This window comes from Equus przewalskii, chromosome 23, assembly GCF_037783145.1.
Source record: "Equus przewalskii isolate Varuska chromosome 23, EquPr2, whole genome shotgun sequence".
Taxonomy (NCBI): domain Eukaryota; kingdom Metazoa; phylum Chordata; class Mammalia; order Perissodactyla; family Equidae; genus Equus; species Equus przewalskii.
The window spans coordinates 5,661,431-5,669,614 of NC_091853.1; the positions used below are offsets into that span (position 1 = coordinate 5,661,431).

Sequence of the window (8,184 nt, forward strand, 5' to 3'; positions counted from 1 at the left end):
ATACCGTTTATGTATTGCATACTCAGAAGGGCTCCAGAGTGGAGGCATTGCTTATTTTTATTGTCCCAAAGCCATGAAAGGGAAAAAAGGGAATGAACAGAAATTGATACATCTGGAACAGGAGCCAGGCATGATTTACTTACATTTTTACCTGACTTGAAATTGCTTATTTAGAAAAAAGAAACATTATAAAGTCTCAGGAAAATGTCATGAATCAGAGCCAGCATGATTTCACATTGGGGCTCCATAAACTTTTTTTAAGCAAAGAAACTGTCCAGGAAAATCAAATGAGCCAAAGGTAGCCTTGTCACCATGACCATCACCATAGCAACAGTTTCATAGTGTGCTGCCTTGTGATGGCGCAGTCTAGGAGACTCAGATCCTCAGGGTTGCAAACGTATGGAAACCTTCTGGCTCACTTGAGACTGCCCTTACTAGGGAAGAAGGTAAGCACTGATTTGGGAAAGTAACAGACAAGAAGCTTTCACCAAAATGCTACTTTATTCCCTCAAATATTTCTTTGAGCTAACCACATACTACATCACTGAAACACACTACAGGAAGTTAGAAGAGAAAAAAAAGTTGATTAAAGCCTTCCATCCTGCTTTAATGGTTCCCTTACCTCGTGTGTTCTTGGCGCTTTGTGAGCAATATGAGCCCAGTTATGAAGCAATTATATAATAAATGCTATTCTTATAGCTACCAGCTGGAAGAGACTTTAGAGACCATCAATTTTTTTTTTAATTAACTGAACTCCAGACTTTATTTCAATTTCATCTGTTTTCCCATTAAAGTCTTCTTTCTGTTCCAGGATTCAATCCAGGATAGCATACTGCATTTAGTTGTCGTGTCTCTTCAGTCTCCTGTGATTTGTGACTTTCTCAGCCTTTCCTTTTTGTTTAATAACCTTGACAGTCCTTAGGAGGACTGGCAAGGGATCCTGTAGAATGTCCTCCAAACTGAATTTGTCTGATGTCGTTCTCGTGAGTAGACCGGGTCGATTGGTTTTTGGAAAGAAGATCACAGAGCTGAAGTGCCCTTCTTATAACGTCATATTGAGAGTACATGATAACCACATGACATTGCTATTACCACATTACCGCATGACATTCACCATATAAAGTTACTATTTTTCTTTCTTCTATTCTATTCTTTGGAAGTAAGTCACTAAGTCTAGCCCATTCTCAGGGTGTGTCTGGGGGGAGGGAGTGGAGTCAAGCTTCACATCTTGGAGGGGAGGTAGCTACGTATATTATTTGGAATTCTTCTATAAGAAAGGTTTGACTCTTCTTCTCCATTTTTAATTCAATATTTTATCTATATCAATGTGTACTCATATATTTATTTTATATTTTGGATTATAATCCAATAGTATGTTATTTATTTTGTTGATCAAATTCCTCCAACTTCAGCCATTGAGAGCTCCTTTAAGTTGGTTTCTGTGTCCTTTTGACATGTCCCCATCTATTTGTTTGTTGAGCACTTCCATTTCCACAAGATGCTCTCGGTTCATCTTCTATTTTGCCTGGCCCAGCTCTAGCATCAGGTATTTCTCCAAGGAACCCTGATTCCTTTTATTCAAGAATGGTATTTAGAAACCAAGGGGACCATCAGTTTTTGACTCCTTCATTGGTCAAACAAGGAAGCTGAGATGAAAATGGGGAAATAAATTACCCAGGACCTAACGCTGAGTTTTTGACACACAGAGATTAGAATCTGGGTCTGACTCCTGGTTCAATAGTCTTTCTTTAATTCAGTCTTTGTCATATATCTATGCTTTCCCAGCTAGCTTGTGTGTTCCTTGAAGATAGGAAGTATACTTTCTACTCTTTGTGAAATCTCTATCATGTCTTCTATAGTGTCAAGCACAGAGCAGTCAATGAATTCATGAATCAACTCTCTGTAGCATCCTCATTTAGCCTCGCTTCTCTCTGCCCAGTCAGATCCTCATTAACTCTGTCTCTAAACGATTGCAATTTCCACTAATATGCTGATTTTCTTATTCTCTAATCCATCCTACTCATTGTTGCAAGGTCAAGGATAGAAAAGCATAGTTTTCATCATCTTTCACCCAGCGCCACTTTATAGAATAAAATTAAATTCCACAACATTCTAACTTATTCTCAATTTCCGTCTCTCTCAAATCTTGACCAGTCTCCTAAGGCCATCTTAGCAAATATTACCACATGATGTGTTGCACAGATAAGAGGGACCCTCAGATATAGTCCTTCTCAGCTTTCACGTTTCCTATCACAAATTCCATCTCTATCTTCTACCAAATTTAGCTTTTTCTTTCCTGTCCCAGAATAACTCCCTACTTCTTTAATTGATTTTAACCAGTGTTCTTGGGTCTGATTTCTCTGGAATTGTGCTCCGTGAGTTACCATCTTTGAGACTTATATTTCTATTTTCTCCTTTTCTACTGGCTCACTCTACTGAACACGGTTATAGGCTGAATTCTTTCCATTCTAGAAAAAATCAAAAGCCTTCTCTCGCCCTTTTGTCTTGCCTTCACATGATGCCATTTCTCCTATTTACCCTCATATTACAAAAGAAAAAAAATCTCTATCCTCAGCTTCGACTTTCCTACTTACTATTAACTAATTGACTTATGCTACCTGGATTCAGATTCCCACCGTAAGCATCTACAGTGTCTCTACGGTATTATGAATAATCTCTTCAAAGTTTTTAATTACTCCATCAGTCATGGTCACAGTAGGAAACAGCACATAAAAGGGTTTAATTTTAATAAAGTGAATTTTAGTGAAGTGAAGTAATGCGGTGGGGAGGTTAAGGGAGCCAGCCAGAGGTGGTGAAGGATCCAGGGACTAACCGGAGCAGGAAAGCAAGGCCTGAAGCAGTGAGTGAGAGGAGTGTTATTAGAAACAAACAAAAGCTGTAGCAATCTGATAGGAATTGTGGCTTTAGTAGAGGAAAATCAGCCTCTGCCCAAACCACTGGCCAGCAGGGAGGGAGGGGAGAAGAAATTCCTGGCTACTCTCTTTTCTTACCCTTTGGTGTCCTGCTGGTGTCTCCCATTGGTTAACCTGAACTTAACAGAGGGCAACCCAGGTAATACTGTTTGTAGACATCAGTTTTCTGGGAGGGGGAGGGGTAGAGATCAGGGCAGAGAAGAGAGGATAATGAGTTTGGGGGTGGGGGGAGCAAACAGAATAACCAGCGTAGTTACTTAACTGATTCAACATTTGGGAAGATTTTTCTGCTCACTTTTAAAGTCTTCCCGTCCTTTGAGATCTGTAATGCTATCTCCTGGTTTCTTTAAATAATACATTCATTTAAAAGAATAATGCTCACTTACTATGCTGAGAGCACTGTGCTAGATGCTGGAGATCCCGTGGTGAAAAGACAGGTACTATCCCTTCCCCCAGGAACCTTGTGTTCTGACAGTTCCTTTTCAGTCTACTCCATCAGCTCAGTCTTTATCCTCCTCATTTAATATTGACATTCCTCAGGATTCTCTACTTGGATCTCTTCTTTCTGTGGAACTCTATTTTTCCCAGGGATTTTGTTCTCACATGTATGCAATATATGTTCCATATCTATATTCTAAATTCAAGGCCCTCAAAATACGGGCCTCAACCTTTTTAACTTATCTTCTTACTTTCTCTTACATTCTCTGGGCTCCTCTCACCCAAAAAGGGATTCAAATCATGATTTTTGTTTTGTTTTATTCTGTTTTGTTCATTGATGTATCTCTAGTGCCTATAATAGTATCTGACACATGACAGGCACTCAATAAATATTTATTGAATAATAACTGAATTGCTTCTATGAAATCAGATAACTTTCTACTCCCTGAACATCTGAGCTTGCTTATTTCTGCACCTCTGCTCACATAAATTTTCTTGCATCATCTCCACCATCTGTAATCCAATCTTCCTTCCAGACCCAAGTCAAATATCATTTCCTCTGTGAGCCCTCTTAGACACCACCTAATCAGAATTAATCCATTCATTTTGTGCACTGCCAGTATACATATCTTGTTTATACTTCTGCTTCTAGAATAGCACTACTATTAAGCTATATATTTTAGTTAGATGTATATATTTCTTTTTTCCAGCTTTCTTGAGTATAATTGACAAGTAAAAATTATGTATGATTAAGGTGTATGTGATATTTTTATATGTATACATTGCAAAATGATTATCACAATCAAGTTAATTAACATATCCATCACCTCATATAGTTACAATTTCTTTTATGAGTAGAACACTTGAGATCAACTCTTAGCAAATTTCAAGTATACAGTACAGTATTAACTATAGTTACCATGCTGTATATTAAATCTCCAGAACTTATTCATTCTGCATAACTGAACCTTTTGACCCTTTGACCAATAGATGTATATATTTCTTATCTCCTCCCACAACACCACTAAAGTTACTTAGGCTACTTATTCATTGTTATTCCTGCTTCACTGGTCCACATAGCCTATCAAACTGCTTTGTTAAATTGAGAAGATAAGCATTAAGTCAGTGCCTAAATATACAAATTAGCCTCTCTCAGTCATTTAAAACATTTAATATCTGTCCCTATACATTACTAACTTATGTAAAAATTCCAGGTGCTTCCTTTGCAGAAAAGTGAAGGCATATTGCATCTTTCATTTTGTAGCTCCTGAGAGTCATCAGAAGTACAGCTGAAAAGCCAATATCAGCACCAATGGGATGCACCTCTAGGCTCTGCAGCTGACAAACTCTCAAGTGGAATGGCCTTCTGAATCTTCAATACCGTGATGCCATGCCAGCCTACCTGTGCTCTGAAATTTATATGACCCAGCCTCAGGAAACTCAATTATCTTGATGGGAAGCCACATCGACCCAGCTCCATATCATTATGAAAACTGATTTTTGCAAGACAAAAAAAAAATATCCAAGAATAAAGCACATATAGACAGAAATCTGGAATAAGTTCCTGATTAATTTATAATTATTAAAAGTGAACATCTCAGCTGATATGGAGATAATTGAGGTTTGTCTGTAATGATTCAGCTGGTCCAATTTTGGAATCTATTTATCATACACCATGTGTTAGAGATCAACAGCCAAATCCAGGTTGGGCTTTAGCAATCCCAGTCTGGTTCCCTTCTTTATTTCTCCACTAACATGTGGTGAGGAGCATGCTTCCACTTCTCTCTTTATGTTTTTTAGTTTTGGCTCCTGATCTATAGTGGGCGACTGTGAAGACGAGAACACACATGTACTACAAGGAACTTCTGCATGCACACGAAGTCCTCCGACTTCTAGAATATGAAAATCCCCCACCTCCGTCAGCTTGCAATAAGCTAGAAATGAAGAGAACTGTAGCCTCCCAAGCACAACTGTAAAATTCTAATTAAAAAATTGATTGATGAAGAAACAAAGATAGTGTCATTTAACACTGGCCAGCTGTTTGCCAAACCCATTTACTTTTCCTCCTGGGCATGTGGTTAAAGGACGTTTTCCAGTCTGCAATAAACTGATGTCTTGACAGTCTTTTAACCAGTGGAATCTGAGTGGAAATGACGTATACTACCTCAATGCCTGGCAATAAACATTTTTGGTGCCTCAATCTCCATGATTTTTCCCTTGCATAGCTTGATGCAGATGTACATAGTCACTTGGAAGCCACATGTTGATGACAGAGCCATAAGACCAAAGGATCCTGGGTCCTTGAATCACTACTTGCAGAAGAACTGGCGAGTGCTTAAGAACACCTCTTTTAGACTTTATATGGTAAATTTCTATCACTTTGGGGGTTATAGAAGCTTATGTCATCTGAAATAAAAAGAGGAGTAGTCAAGGGAGGTGTTAAGAAATAGAAGGGTGGAATAAATGGTGTAAAGATTATAATACAAGGTGATATATATTCAATCTTATTCTGCATTAGTTGACATAGTTGGAGTAGCTGCTGATGCTAGGTTCTTCCAGAAAGCAAGACAGCTTACTGGTAATGAAGTGTAAGTTGATTTTTTATTAATTGGTTTTAGGCTTAGTCGCTCATGGCCAGCAATGTGAGAAAGACAATTCAACAACAAAAACATTCATGAGTCTAAGACTAAGCTGTGTAATCTAAATAATTACCTAGGAAATAAATATCCCTCTAAAGGAAACAATTTCCAGAAATACATTGTTGTCTGCACTAATTCCAACCTTTTTCATTATTGTCAAAAGAATTTTAACTCCTTCAGAGTCACGTTGACTCAGACATATCCATTCCAGGAAAGGTATTTGCTTAAGTAAATCTTTTTTTGGAAAGTTATCCTAGGTCAAAGGGATGCACTGCCTCAAACTTTATCTCAATTTTCCACTTTCCAAGAGGTGGAAAAATGCTTACAACTTTTAGACAGTAGATTTTTCCATACTCTATGCAGAAAGGATTCCAAAACATTTATGGTTGGATCTGAGTTGCGTACAGTACCCAGCATTCTTTTAGGCTAATTTTTCCTCCAAAGTGATGAGATTTAATTTTGGACATGACACTCATCCAAGTTGTCATTATTCTCTTCACAAAGATATCTAGACTTCACTATTGCAAAAAATTGGCAGAGAGATATTCTGGTTGCACCAGAATATGTGAAATAAAAGTGGGAAATTCACAAAGTATTTTGAGATGAATTCTACTGAAATCAATATCAACCATGAAATAAAATGTAAAAATCATTATGGATTGTTATTGGCCAAGGTTTTTGGTCTTGCCTTTTGGAACAATAGGTGCAATTGCTGAGTTATGTTGAGTAGCCTGGCGTGTACAATATTGGTTTATAAACCTTCCAATATCAGAAACAGTTCCAGGCCACTGGACAAAGCTACGTGCCAGGGCTTTCATGTGAGCAATCCCCAAGTGTGCTGTGTGTGGCATGGCCAAGAAAATGTGGTGACCACTTTCTGGAGGGTCAGCAAAATTTCTCCATCAAAGGCCTTCTTTATGATAAAATAACTCATAGTGATGAGTTTTGAGCAGCTTGAATTTATTTACTAACTTCCTTCTATATACCTAATTGAAGATATGGGCCAATCTGGTAACAAGTCTAGAGTTGTGCCAAGACATGTAATGATAAAGAAAAGAAGGACACTGACATGTGCCCACAAAGTACCGGGTGCCATTCTCAGTGTTTACCCTTTGTATTAATTAATTTAAACACTAAAAAATATCCCAGAATTATGTACATAATGATTTAGGGGTTTTGCTTAGGCTTAGAAAGAATGCTTAAACAGGGAGTTTGATATTCTTATTCCTCACCATGACAGCCAAGATTTCTGTAGAAATGTGGAAAATTTGGTGCCGTAAAAGATCTGTTCCTGGAATAAACTGTAGTTAGTGCTTCATGATCACCTGGAATTAGGTGACTAAGTACGGCTTCAATATTATTATTATTATTATTATCATTATCATTATCATTTACTTTTACTCAGTGCTTTCTATGACCAGGCACTGGACTAAGTATAATACTTTCTTACTTCACTTATCTCTTTCAGTAACCCTTTGGGATAGATATGATTTTTGTTCCCATATTAAGTTACTTGTCCAAGATTACATAACTTCTAAGTAGAATGTCTTAAATTTCAACCTGGGCAGTCTTGGGATATCAACATAGAGTGAGATTCAGTGACTTTTTGATATTCTAGAAAGTATCTTCTACTGGTAAATTCAAAGCTTCAGAAATTCTTTTAACAGTGGGAAATATAATGGCTTAGCTATGTCTGCTTGACTTTTATGAAAAATAATATAGTTAGAAACAAGCAATATGGGGAAGTTTGATGCTTTTGCTTTTTTAATAATAAACACAAAATGGAATTGATGCATGGTTCTCTTTTCTTAACTTAAAATATAGGTTTTTAAAATATTGAATAATAAATTTACAGTTCTAGTAAGTTGATAGATTATATAATCTGTAAACCCATCTATACAAAAATTTAGAAATGCTAGATAAAATATAGCAAATATTCTTTTGAGGTCATAGCTGAGAATGGACAATTCACAGATGCGAGAATCACAGGGGAGAGTGAAAACCAATGATGAAGGGAAAAATGATAGATTGTGTTTGTATGGAGTGTGTCTCTAATTAAACTAGGGACATAGTTTCTATTGGCCTTACAGACATAGTTGATGATGCCTTGGGATCATGTAAGGCAGGGAGTTAAAACAAAGACCAGATATACAGATCCAAGATCTCAAATAGTT

At 37.2% G+C, this 8,184-nt stretch overlaps 1 long non-coding RNA gene across 1 annotated transcript; it reads left to right on the forward strand.

Moving 5' to 3' along the window:
- The first annotated feature begins 368 nt into the window (after positions 1-368).
- LOC139078871 (uncharacterized) lies at positions 369-5,571 on the forward strand. The gene is made up of 3 exons (XR_011532035.1): positions 369-446; positions 4,636-4,992; positions 5,172-5,571. It is a non-coding gene; the product is annotated as an uncharacterized lncRNA (long non-coding RNA).
- The last annotated feature ends 2,613 nt before the right edge of the window (positions 5,572-8,184 follow it).